This window comes from Callorhinus ursinus, unplaced genomic scaffold (genome assembly GCF_003265705.2).
Source record: "Callorhinus ursinus isolate GAN/ISIS: 27379988/994484 unplaced genomic scaffold, GSC_fseal_2.0 scaffold22, whole genome shotgun sequence".
In the NCBI taxonomy this organism is placed as follows: Eukaryota; Metazoa; Chordata; class Mammalia; order Carnivora; family Otariidae; genus Callorhinus; species Callorhinus ursinus.
The window spans coordinates 20,481,238-20,494,649 of NW_027397084.1; the positions used below are offsets into that span (position 1 = coordinate 20,481,238).

Consider the following 13,412-nt stretch of genomic DNA (forward strand, 5'->3'; position numbering starts at 1 on the left):
AAAAGCCCACAGGTAACATCATAGTTAGCAGCAAGACACTGGATGCTTCCCTCTAACATGCGGAGCAAGGCAAGGGTGTGTCCTCTTACTAGTTACTGTTCTTCAACATCATAATGGAAAAGGAAATTAAAATATACAGACTGAGTATTGAGAAAGAAAGCTGCTTTTGTTCACAGATGACATGACTGTCTATTTAGGAAATCCCAAAGAATTGACAAAAATCTGCAGAGAATAAAGTGTCAGGATACAGGTTAGTATGCAAAAGTCAGTTGCTTTCCTATATGCCAGTAACAAACTGGAATTTGAATTTTTAATTATGGTACCAAAAAAATGAAATAATGGGCAAACAAATACGTATAAGATCTATACGCAGAAAATGCAAAACTCTGGTGAAAAAAAATCAAGATCTCAACATATAGAGAAATATTACATGTTTGTGGATTGGAAGATTCAATATTGTCAAGATTCAATATTGTCTTGGTTCCTCCCCACTTGATCTACAAATTCAATGTAATATCATTCAAAAGTTCAACAAGCTATTTTGCAAATATCAATAAAATAATTCAAATGTTTATATGGAAATATAAATGATGTCGGATAATCAATAAAATACTAAAGAAAAAGACTCATGCTAGTCGATTTCAAGACTTTTTATAAAGCTACAGGATTTAAGATTATGTGGTAAAAGAATAAACACGGATTAAGGAAAAAGTTATACAAATTTGTCTTCTTTCTCCCTGTTTCTGTTGAATATTTCTGGTTTTATCTATTTTGGCCATTATGCCTACAATTCTAGCTAACATGTTTATGCTTCTCTTTCTTGATTTTTTCACTTTACATATCTGTCAGTTACTTAGTTTTCCACACAAATCAAAATGGTAAAATAATACTGTAACTATGGAAATACAAACTCTTGTTTGCCTTCCTGTCCCTTAAAAGGAAGCAATTTTTTTTGCTTTACAAATATTAAGTTATGTAAAGATTCACCTCATATTTTTATTTCTTTTTTACATTATTTTACAACAGTGAAATTATTTCTGTCTTCTATCTAATGCAGTGGTAGATAACACTTACAGGTGTATTTTGAATATAATCAATAATATAAAGCCATCAGATCAAAGAGGCTCAGATCAAACCACTAACATAAGAGCCATATAATCAAGCAAAGGAAGATGACAGCAAAGTGCAGGTCACTTTTTGTGTGAAAAGCTAAACAACCACAACTGAAATTTCCTCCCTTCTCTCTCTTGTTTCCAGAAGGGTCATCTTTACCACAGTCCACAATGAGGAGGATTTCTGGAAGCCCCAGAGAGCTAAATTAGACAATACCTGCTGCAGCAAAACCTAGCCTTTTCTTGCCTGGTTTGTTTCTTGCCACTGAACACAATCTTTCAATCACGGGAAAGCTCTGCCAACCTAGCAGTCCTTGGTAATTAGTGAATTAAAAGAAGAATTTTTAGTAAATATGTCAGGAATTGAAGACTTTAAATAAGCAAAGAAGGAAGTGTGATCTGAATCTTAATTACTACTGTCCATGCTCTTCACTTTCTTAGAGAAAGATTAGATGTCTTGACATTACTTTGGATGAAAAAAGGACAAAAAAAAAAAAACACAAAAAACGAATGAAGTTACTGAGTTTCTACCAATCAAAAAAAGATCACTAGGTACAAATTCAGAATCCTCCTATCTCTGACAGAGTCACCTAAATAAATTACAAGTATGAAATCTGTAAAATAATTATTTATTCAAAAATTTTAACAATCAAGGAGTTTTGACAAGCATTACCAAAAAGGGCTCAGATAAGAAAAGGTGTTTTAACAAAGAGAATTTTTGATTTAGAGTAGCTGTATGCTTAATCTATAGCATCTGGCCTTGCTACTTAGTACTGTCTTTTGAGCTAAACATCAAAAAGTTTTCTTCTCTCCTGCCTTGATTATTATGTCAGGTCTTAATTAACAAGTTTTTTTTGTTGTTGTTTCACTTTCAATTATCACTAAAATATCTAGAAAGATCAAGGGAATGCAGAAGGAATGTAGGAGTGATGTAATCCTTGTCTAGTTATCATTGACCTTTTAATTCCCCTGAAGGTTATGTTTGCATATCCTGAAGGACCTAATATGATCACAGCCACAACAGAGCCAACACTTCATTTAATATTCATGGTGGGCATTTTCCACCCACTCTATTCTGTTAAGCATTCAGAATATTTGTAGGTAAAGCAGCTGAAATCATTGAAATGCTTTATTTCCATAGATGCACTTAAATAAAATCGGTGAAGTGTTACATCCATCCTGTAATTTTGATTTGCATTAATCTGTATGGCATATAATTGGCCATTCCTAATACGTTGCGGCAGAGAAGAAATGCATTTAATATTTATTCCTTGCATGATGAATCAGCATTGCTGTGTCTACAGAGTTCAAAGTAAAACAGAAACTTGACAGATATCTGGCTAATGTGATCATAGAGAAAATGAGTTATTTAGTGCATGAATTTATCCATTGCCAGTCTAGTTTTAAAGGCAAATTCATAGAGAATTTATTTAAGCTTTACAGATTTAAAAATTGTGTATCAGAAAATATTCAAGAAAATATTACTTTGGGAAATCAAGTCACAACATATCAAAGAATTAAGGTTTGAACAATCAAATGTTTCTCTTCATTTAATTATATGAATATATAGCTACATTCGGGGAGCCTGGGTGGCTCAGTTGGTGAAGCATCTGCCTTCCGCTCAGGTCATGATCTCGGGGTCCTGGGATCCAGCTCCGTGTCTGGCTCCCAGCTCAGCATGGAGTCTGACGCTCCATCTCCCTCTCTCTCTCTGCTCCTCTCCCTCTCCTTCTGCCCGTCTCCCTACTTGTGCTCTCTCTCTCTCTCAAATAAATAAATAAAAAAAAGAATATATAGCTACATTCACAATGAATCTGAATAACATCTCATTTTATATAGTACTGAAGCTTCAATTCAATTACATCACTTTCAAAACATAAATTAAATAAGCAAATTGATAATGAAAAGCAAAGGTGCAAAATTGACACAGAACAAAGTAAATAACACAGCAGGACCTATTTTAAAAATTTTGAAAAGAGAATAATATAGAAAAATAAATTGTGGGAATTAGTTAGTCCCATATTTTACCCGTGGTTTATTTTCAAATTTAAATTTTATTCAGTAAAAGTAAAGAACCTAAGAGCTATAATATATATTTGCCAATTTAAATACGTCATTAAATAAAATTATTGCACTAATGAGAATAGAGTTCAAGTAAAAAGTTTAAAATGCACATGTTCATCTTTGGAGCATATTTTGAAAATTGTGTGTCTCTAAATACATTTATTTCATGACTAATTTCTTTTTGTATGTATATGTAATTTACATAATTTTTTTCATGGACAAATTTCACAGGACTAGGAATTACATAGTATATAAACATATTTTGTTTTAGCCTTTTGAGAAATACACTCATTTCACATGTAGACACAAATATCACAATTTTAGAGTGGTACTCATTACTGCATCTTATAATCACATAAGCCAGAAAAACAAACAAAAACTACTAAAAAGAGAGCCAAAGATGAACACTTCTCCCATTAATCTACAAGCCTGTACAAACAAATTAGGGGTGCCTAAGTGGTTCAGACAGTTAAGTGTCTGCCTTGGGCTTGGGTCCCGATTCCAGAGTCCTGGGATCAGATAGAGCCCCATGTAGAGCTAGAGCTCCCTGCTCAGTGGGGATCCTGTTTTTCCCTCTTCCCAGTGCTCCTGTTCTCTCCCCCTATTTCTCTCTCAAATAAATAAATAAAATCTTTAAAAAAAAAACACCATCACCTTCGGCCAATCACCTTTCCATTATATAATTACTTAAATGAAAAAATCGCCATTGTTTGAAATTAAATGACACAAGAAAAATGAGTCCAATATTCTTGATGTTTTTATATCTAAGTAGCTGACTGCAAAGATCTTTCTCAGAGGTAATTTATTATTTAGCCAAAATCTATCTTTGGATTAGGGGTAACATTCTCTCTGGTCATGAGAAGAAAGCACCTCTTTTCTTCTTTTCCATTTTAATCAGGAGAAATTTTCTCCTCTGTAGTCAACACAAATATAACATATTTCAGAACTATAACAGTTCTAAAACACAGCAGGAAAAATGTCCCAGGGAAAGCTAGTGGCAGTATTTTCAGAGAATACCAACAAACCTGCTCACTCACTGAGTGAAATAAAAGAAGGTAAGCATTTGTTCATGCTACCCATGACCCAAAAAGATATTGAAATTACATTTAAAGAGTTAATCATTGGATATATCATTTCCAATATTCCAGATTTGTTTGGAGAAGAAAACAAAAATCAAAGAAACCCCTATTTCCAAAATGTTTTTACCATGTGTATAAATTTTTGTAATATTATTAATGGAATATGACATTAAATAACTATGTTCAGGCACGTGGCTATTATAACAGCTTAAGGATCAACATTTATTATGTTTTTTTGTTATATTCTTTTAAATTTTTATTTTACTCTGTTTCTCATATTCTGTTCCTTACATGAGCCATTTTTAAAGGAAAATAAAAACTATTAAATCAATTATCTATCTTATGCTGTAGTATTTCTTTCAGGAACTGATGAGAGCTGTAAGTTTTTACTCCTAAAAATCCCCATAAGTATTACCCACCTACATTAAGTTTTACAAAAAGATTTCAAGAAATACATGAACATTCTCTTCTATATCTATTCACTTCAGTTTAGGAAACCCAGGCCTACATAATTTGATTTCTGATGCATGTGGTCTATTATTTCCTTTGAGTTCTGTATCAGGTATTTCTAAAATATTTGTCCTCTCTTAATTTTTTTCTTAATTTTTTGCAGTTTCTCTCCCATTTCTATTAAACTGCATAAGTTTGTACTATACAGTTTAAAAAAAAATGTTGATTAACCAATCATCATTGGTTAATCTTGTTAAACAAGAAAAATTCAACTGAGTAATTTAAAACATAAAATTGGCTTTACTGAACCATTCATGAATCTGGCAGCATTTCATCTGACCAATAGAAAGGAGCTCTGTGGAGCTGCAGAAAAAGAAAGGTTTTTAAAGGCAGAGACTGAGAGGAAAAAAGGAAATTATTAGCAAAGAATGCATTGTTTTAGGCCAGGTCACCCTCCAAAGGGGAATGGAAGGGTTCTATCCAGTAAATTTCCTAGTGCTGACCAGGAAAGTCCATGTTGACTGGTTAAAGATTACAGTCCTGGTTGGAGGGGTGCCATTGAAACTAGTTAAGTTAGGTCTTAAATCTTGGTTTGCTGACTTGGGGCCTTAACATAAGTAACTCCATTTTGGGTCTATGGTCTTCCTTTTAACAGTTGTATTTTCCCCCACTTTTTTAGTCTCTCAGCTTTCCAAATGTGTATGCCACAGCGGGCAAGGCAGTTAGGAGTCTGGGATCTTAAAAAGAGAGAGTTTCTGGATTGCATTCTTTGTTTCACCACTTGCTGGGTCTTATTGGGGAAACTTTAAATTTCCCCAACTTTGCAGTGTTTTTAATGTTAGTAACTATGCCCTAGAATCGAATGTTCACAATAAAGCACTTGGTATGATGCCTACCACAGAAGAAGCAGGCAATAAACAGAAGTTCCCATCATCATCATCATCAAAACTGAATACTTCTATTTCCATTGTCTTTGAAGTTCCTGTAAAACCTAATAATCACACTTTTTTTTATTTTGTACCCCAACTTATTCAATACAAATTTTCAACACTTGAGTCTGGAATGACCACTTTGATATGTCACCTACATCCTGCAAATGGAGATTTTCAACCACTGTCCAGATTCATACATCTTAGCCACTTAGCTGGTTCTTTCCACTGCATTCCCTCTTCCATTTTAAGTTCTGTTACTAAATAAAAAATTTTTAAAAAAAGATTGATAGATTTTAAAATTTAATTTTATAATAACATTCAGGTAACATGTTTATTAAAATACTCCCATTTATGTTTTAAATTAAATGACATTCTGTGTACATTTTAATACTATAACATTCTTTATGTCTCAGCTCAGATTGAATTGTACCACAATTTCACAGCAACATCAGCTAATGTGGTTGTAAATAAATAGTATATATTTTAGTGATATTTCAGCCCCCCTCCAAATAGTTACCGTTTACCCTTCTTTACACCTTGGGGACAGTGAGAAAAAAAAAAAAAAACTCTTCTTTGGCAGACTATTAATTTAAAATAATTTGCAATGTCATTTTTCATTGTTATCCTAAATAGTCTCAGAGAGGAAACAACACTGGATGTTTGTCTCTAGTAGATTAGTGTTTGTATCAGAGATAAAATGGTTTCTATTCCTGGCATCATCCCCCATCTACATGACCTTATATAAATCATACACTGAAAATTACTATACCATTTGGTGCATTACTAAGCAGTGCCAAGAGCAGCCCGTTCTTCCCAGTATGGATCTTGACTAACACAGAAAACTTAAGTGTTTTTGCTGTTTTATTCTTCCTTTTTTTTTTTACCATCAATTTTTCATGGAATGTTCTCTTTTCTATAGTTGAGATTGGTTGATTAATATCTCTCTGTGATGAAAATGGGATATTTGTGAGCACTAGCTAGTATTAAATGTATTCTCTAGTAGCTAAATATCAAATTCTTCATCTAAAGCTATTGTTATAGCCTCAATAAGTTTGATAAATTTATTCTATTTTATGATCATTTCAAAATTGCTCTTAGAGAAGTGGAAAGAATAACAGTATATCGTAAAAGTGTGAGCTCCAGAATGTTCAAATGTGGGTTTTGGGAAATATTTTTTCATACCTCAGTTAAGATTCCTTTAATTCACATCTATTAAATATGACATTAAGAGACATATTTTTATACACTGAAGCAATAGTAAGAATAAAGGTATTATTTAATTCCAGCTGAGTCATCTTTGGGAAATTTGTGCATTTGACAGATGTTCCAAAATAAGTCAATCATAGTAATCTAAAATCCAGAACTCTGAAAAACGATATTTAATTTAAAACACAATTTTACAATGAAAAAAACTAATACACCCCAGAAATGACTGGATAACAAGGGGAATGGCCTTAACCATCTTTAAGAACAAAATTTTAAAAATGGAAAAATAAATGTTAGTTATTTTCGGGAGTTAGACAATAGATAGTGCCGGACTGTTAGTCAGGAGATGAATAACACATGGAGTGAATTCCAAAGTCATATTTGACTGCATAAAGAGCACTTTTCACATAATAGAACAGGTAAGTGGGGCCCAAACAGTGAGCAACAGGTATAGAAAACTGAAGTAGGAAGTTGGAGCAGTTCACAAGACTGTAATTTGTAGAGCTGGGTACCAGTGAAAGGGAGCCCAGGCATCAATACGATGATGCCTGTGAATGTTTGACAGACCATTAAGTTACTCATGCTTAGGGCTAGAGCCTACTAAGCCTAGCAGAAAAGGGCAACGCAGGCTTCTGAGCTGAGTGGAGTTTCCAGAAGCTCCGTGGTGCTGAGCACCATTTGAGTTCTAAAAAGTCCGAGTGGAGAACCTAACTGATCTCCCTATCATACAACAGAGACTCCAGAAGACCACCGTTTTAACAAGATGGGCATAAACAAAACATGACAGGATTGAAGCAATCCGTACTAAATTAGCTTTCCACTAGAGGAAAAAACCAACACAAAACAAAAGTCAATGTACTTTCAAAGAAGACAACAAAATAACAAAATAAGACTCTCAACAATGTAACATCTACAACATTCACCATGGGAAAACAAACTACAGACAGGAGAAGTAGGAAATTGTAACCAGGGCCAGCAAAAAATCAAGTTCGACAGAGATGTTGGAATTAGCAGATATAGACTTGAAAGCAGCTATTCTAAATATATCTGAGTATTTAAATGAAAAGATGGGCACCACTACTGAGACCAATGACCCGGTATGAGAATTTATTCCTTTTGCAAGCTAAAACCTAGCCTGCCTATCACATGGCTTCTGTCAGGGACATGGAACGCCTGGGTCAGAGATGCCTTCGTTACTCATGGCACAGCAAATAGCATGAGCTTTCTGTTTGTAGCTGTTCTTCTTGCAAATATTAAAGTTTACTGCATTTCTAGTCACACCTTTTGTATATGGTACATAATTATAGCTAATCTATGTGGTACCTTTATGCATCTGTCAGGCTCTTTGTTCTACACTCTGCATATTAATACTATTATCACATTATATAAAATATTATTTTATACTGAAGGTTAGTGATTCTGAAATTCTTTGGTTTCAAGATTTCTTTATATTCTTAGATATTTTTGAGAATGTCAAAGAGCTTTTGTATCATATATATTGATACTTACTATATTATAAAACACTGAGAGAATTAAAAATATGTCTCAGTGAATTCATTTTAAGATAATAATAGCCCCATTTCATGTTAATATAGATACTGTAAATCTTATTTTATTTTTCATGGTATTGTTTCAAGTTTTTGTAAATCTCTTTAATGTGTGGCTTAACAAAAACAGCTAGATTCACATATCTGCTTCTGCATTCAAATATATTTCAATATGATATTTGGCTAACTAATATGAAGAAAATTCAGATTTATCCAGATAAGAAGGAAAAGGGAGGTATATTTTAACGTTTTCACATAATTTGAATATTCTTCTTTGAATACCAACATTGACAAGTGATAGTTGGTTGCAATGTGGAATCTGAAACCATAGTCATAACCTTTTCATACCCCTGCTATGTTAAAATCCATTTATCTATCTTGCAGTTTGAATGCATCTTTCACCTATGTACATTATAACATCATGGCACAATTGTTTGGAAAGTATATGTTCACTAAGTTATGCAGATATTCTAAATATTGAATTTTTATTAGGTACATTAAGAGCTTTGATTATTAAATGAACATTGGGAAATTGTTAATATGCCAAGAAATTAGTTCTTAATGTTTTTACTAAGTTTACTTTAATAAAACATCGTTACAGTTATCTCTCACTTGACTTTAGGTATTTCCTACTGATGCTTAAATATTATGGGTAGTATTTTTCAGCCTTGATGTTCTTAAATAAAAAAAACAAAATTGTCCCTTTCACTAATGCAAAACATAATAAATTATTTATGTGAGTTTATGTCACTATTGCAGCATCAAAGATCAAAGAAAATGGGAATCTTTAAGACTGAAACAGAAGTGTTTATGTGTAGTTGAAACTTCTGTCATGTTCCTGGTTACACTATGAATTTGGTTGGAATTCCAGTAAAAATATGCTTGCTTTTTACATATAAAAATATGTATTTATGACAATGTCCTTTGCGTATTGATGGTGCTGACACACAGAAAACATTTAAGTAAATATAGTCATAAATGTTAGATCTGAAGAGGACCTCAGAGATTATTCAGGCCAACTTTCTCATTTGTTCATAAAGAAACCCAAGTACTTTAGAGATTATTTGACTTACTCAACATAATGGCTGGTTGGTGATACAGCAAAGACCAGAATATAGATGCAAGTTTTCTGAAAATTGCGCTATCTTACTTTCCCTTCCAATAAGAGTTATCATTGTTTTCAGTTTACTTTGAAAATAGGATAAGAAATTTGTAGTTATATATTTTATAAATGAATCAGAATAAAAATAAAGCCACAAAAATACATAAATATCTATTCATATTTACTGTAGCTCAGGTAATGCTAGTCCGTGAGACTATCATTTTCTTTTGTTTATAAATAATGTATGGCTGTATAAAATATCTGGTGAATCAGTGGAATTATCCAAATACCAGCATGAAAAATTAATGTAAACCTGAAACAGTGTTTTCCTTTAGAATCTAATTTTATTTACTATAACTTAAAAGACAAAATCCTGATTTCTGCGTTTGGATTTTGGTTAGCTGGATATGTCTGTTTGCTCTCATTCACCATTACAGACAAAGTGTAAAATGTAAAAAAAAAAAAATTATGAAATTTTATATAATTTTTGTAAAAATGAAAAAACAATATAGATTGTACCAATAATTAAGTGTTCATCATTTTTTTCTCTAGCTCTCAATATAATTAATAAAATCCAAATTTGAGAGGAAAAAAAGGTTTTTTTTTTGAAGCGCCTAACAATAGATGCATGAAAAAGAACAGTTGATTTTTCCCACTGAATGTTATCCCATCAGAGGACTGGAGCATGAACCATTGTCTGTCATCTGAAGTGGCTCTGTAGGGTGGCCGAGCCAAATTTATTGCTCCTGCCTGCTCCATGGCTAAAATTACATCTTTTTTGCAATTATTTAGAAGAAATGAGATTGGCAATACTTATGGAATCATAAAATGTGTATTCAACTATAGATAAGGGCACTGAGAGTCAGATTACTGTTAGCAATATATTCATTATTCTTTATTTTCCAAATTTCAATTCTAACACATAAACTACAGGCTATCTCACATCATCCACAGAAATATGATTTGCATTTCCTCATAGATTACCAATAAAGCAGAGGAGAGAAGGCCTACTGAGCAGGAAAGGATTAGCAGCAGGCTGGCAGAATTAATTCTTTTCTGTAGGTAGGAGGAGGGACATTAAAGAATAACACATCAATAGTCTTAATTTCCCCCATATAATAAGAAGCACAATTGTCTGCTGTGAATGATAGAGTGGAGATTGAGTATGGCACTTATGAAGATTCATTACGATTTAGAATAATCCTCAAGAGGAAAGAACATTAGAGCTGATCAAGGAAAAGTAAATAGGTTGCTGATTGGTCTTGAAGGTTCTGCTGAGGTTTGAGACTGTGCCTTTATGGAAGAATCAATCTATCCGTTTGGTTGCATTTCCACATCATATAGGAACAGAGAAGACAAATAACAGTAAAGTTATTAGGGTTCTGGGACAGGAATTTTGCTGTGTTTCTGATATGGAGAGTGGAAGAAAAAGTGACTCCAGGATGCTGGTGTAGCTCAGAATCATGTCAGAAGATAGAGCAGAATGTAGGCTGAATTGAAAGGGAAGAAATTGTAATAGAAGCTGTTGCCATGAAAGAAAATAATGGAGATCTAAGTGACTTTGAAAAATAAGTCTAGAGAGAAAACTATTAAGAGAGAACTCTTTGGAGCTGAAAATGTAGAAGTAATTTTGTAGATCTAGACTTACATTGGGTCTAGATTTTTAACAGCGTGCAAAATGTAGCCCTAAAGTAGGTCATTGAAGTTGAAGAAATAAAGTCACTGTGAGGAAAGGGTTTTAAATAGATCACCACCCTGAACAATAAAATGACTCAAGCCCTAGAAGGTGAGCTAGTGATGAAGGACAAGAACAGAGCCCAATTTCCAGAGTGAATGTTTTGGTGTAAGCAGGCTACTATTAAATTATGGATCCAAGAAAGTGAGAAAACATACATTGTAAAGCAACAATAAAATTGAAAATAAGTCAAACAATGTTTGGAAAGTGACTAACAACAGTGCTGATCCTAGCTTTTGACTCTGAAGTAGATCGGGGATTGGCTAGTCATTGGTCCCCACTACAGAGAGACTCTGTAGGAAGTGAGAGTTCAATTTTTTTTGTTTCTTTTTCCATTTTGTATTCAAAGCAGTGACCAGCTCTCTTAATTCTTTTCTCGGGCTTTAAAGAAAAATTCAAAATTTTTATCTCTCAAAGTTCCCAAGAGTTTTTTTTTTTTCTTTATATTTAAAAAATAAAAATCCTGGGCATTATAGAAAGTTCAAAGATTTGACTAGTAACTTAGCATTTAAGGATTTATCCTACAAAAATACAAAGATATGAGAGATGTGAATTATGTGGAAGAATGTTTGTTTGTAACATTTATGCTAATGAACATTTGGACTTAATTTAAATAACTAGTAATACAAGAATATATAGTTTTCTGCCTGTTTTGTGCCAGATATAATAAGTGTGAACTTGTGATCTCATTTAAGTGATATTTTCAAAGTGTTTTAGTATAATGTAAAATTCTTAAATAAAATATTGAGTAAAAATAGAATGCTGCTAACAATATACCAAAAATAAAATATATTTTTCATATATACATATACTCAAAAATGATATGATAGCACCAAAGCTATAAAAGTAGTTTTCACTGGATGGTAGAATTATGGAAGACATTATTCCTATGGGCTTTCTCATTTTCCAAAGCACAGTCAAATTAAAAACAGCAAGATGATAAGCTAACTTTATCAATAATCACATTAAATGCAAATGATCTAAACACTACACATTAAAGGCAAATATTGCCAAATTTGGTTAATAAAGCAAAAATTATATGTTGCCTACATATGGTTTAAATATAAAGACACAACTGGGCGCCTGGGTGGCTCAGTTGGTTAAGCGACTGCCTTCGGCTCAGGTCATGATCCTGGAGTCCCGGGATCGAGTCCCGCATCGGGCTCCCTGCTCAGCAGGGAGTCTGTTTCTCCCTCTGACCCTCTCCCCTCTCATGCTCTCTCTCTATCTCATTCTCTCTCTCAAATAAATAAATAAAATCTTAAAAAAAATATTTCTAAATATAAAGACACAACTATGTTAAAGGTAATGGTTGGGGAAAGATATAACATTTTTTTTAAAGGTTTTCTTTATTTATTTGACAGAGAGAGACACAGGGAGAGAGGGAACACAAGCGGGGGAGTGGGAGAAGGAGAAGCAGGTTTCCTGCAGAGTGGGAAGCCTGATGTGGGGCTCGATCCCAGGACCCTGGGATCATGACCTGAGCCAAAGGCAGACGCTTAATGACTAAGCACCCAGGCACCCCAAGATATAACATTTTAACACTAAACCAAGTAAAGCTAGAATGCTGTGTTAACACCAAAGTAAACTTCAGGTACTAATGTCATAAGTAAAGGTAAAATATTACCTGTAATAAAAAAAAAGCATTTCATGATGATAAAAGGGGTAATTCAGCAAGAGGATACAGCAATCCTAAATGTTTATGTATCTAATAACAGAGCTTCAAAGGATATGAAGCAACAAGAGAGAACTGCAAGGAGAAATAGACAAATCCAGAAAAAAAAGTGAGATTATAATAAAACCTTTCCCTCAATGATCAATAGAACAAGTAGGCATAAAATCAATAAGTATGATACAGACGACTTTGAAAACACTATGGACCAATTTGACTTGTCATATTTAGAACATACCAATCAAATACAGTATAGAACATACCAGTCAAATACAATATAAACATATTCCCTTCAAGTACATATGGAACATTTATCATAATAGGATATATTTTGACCAGAAACCAGGTCTCAAATTTTAAATGATTTAAATTATACAAATTCTCAAGACATGAATAGACGTGTTCCCAAAGAAGACATACAGATGGCCAACAGACACATGAAAAGATGCTCAGCATCAGTCATCATCAGGGAAATACAAATCAAAACTACAATAAGATATCACCTCACACCTA

General features: G+C 33.1%; 1 pseudogene; it reads right to left on the minus strand.

Moving 5' to 3' along the window:
* The window catches only part of LOC112837932 (density-regulated protein pseudogene), a 280,113-nt pseudogene extending 267,194 nt beyond the window's left edge, over positions 1 to 12,919 (minus strand).
* Positions 12,920 to 13,412: the final 493 nt, after the last annotated feature.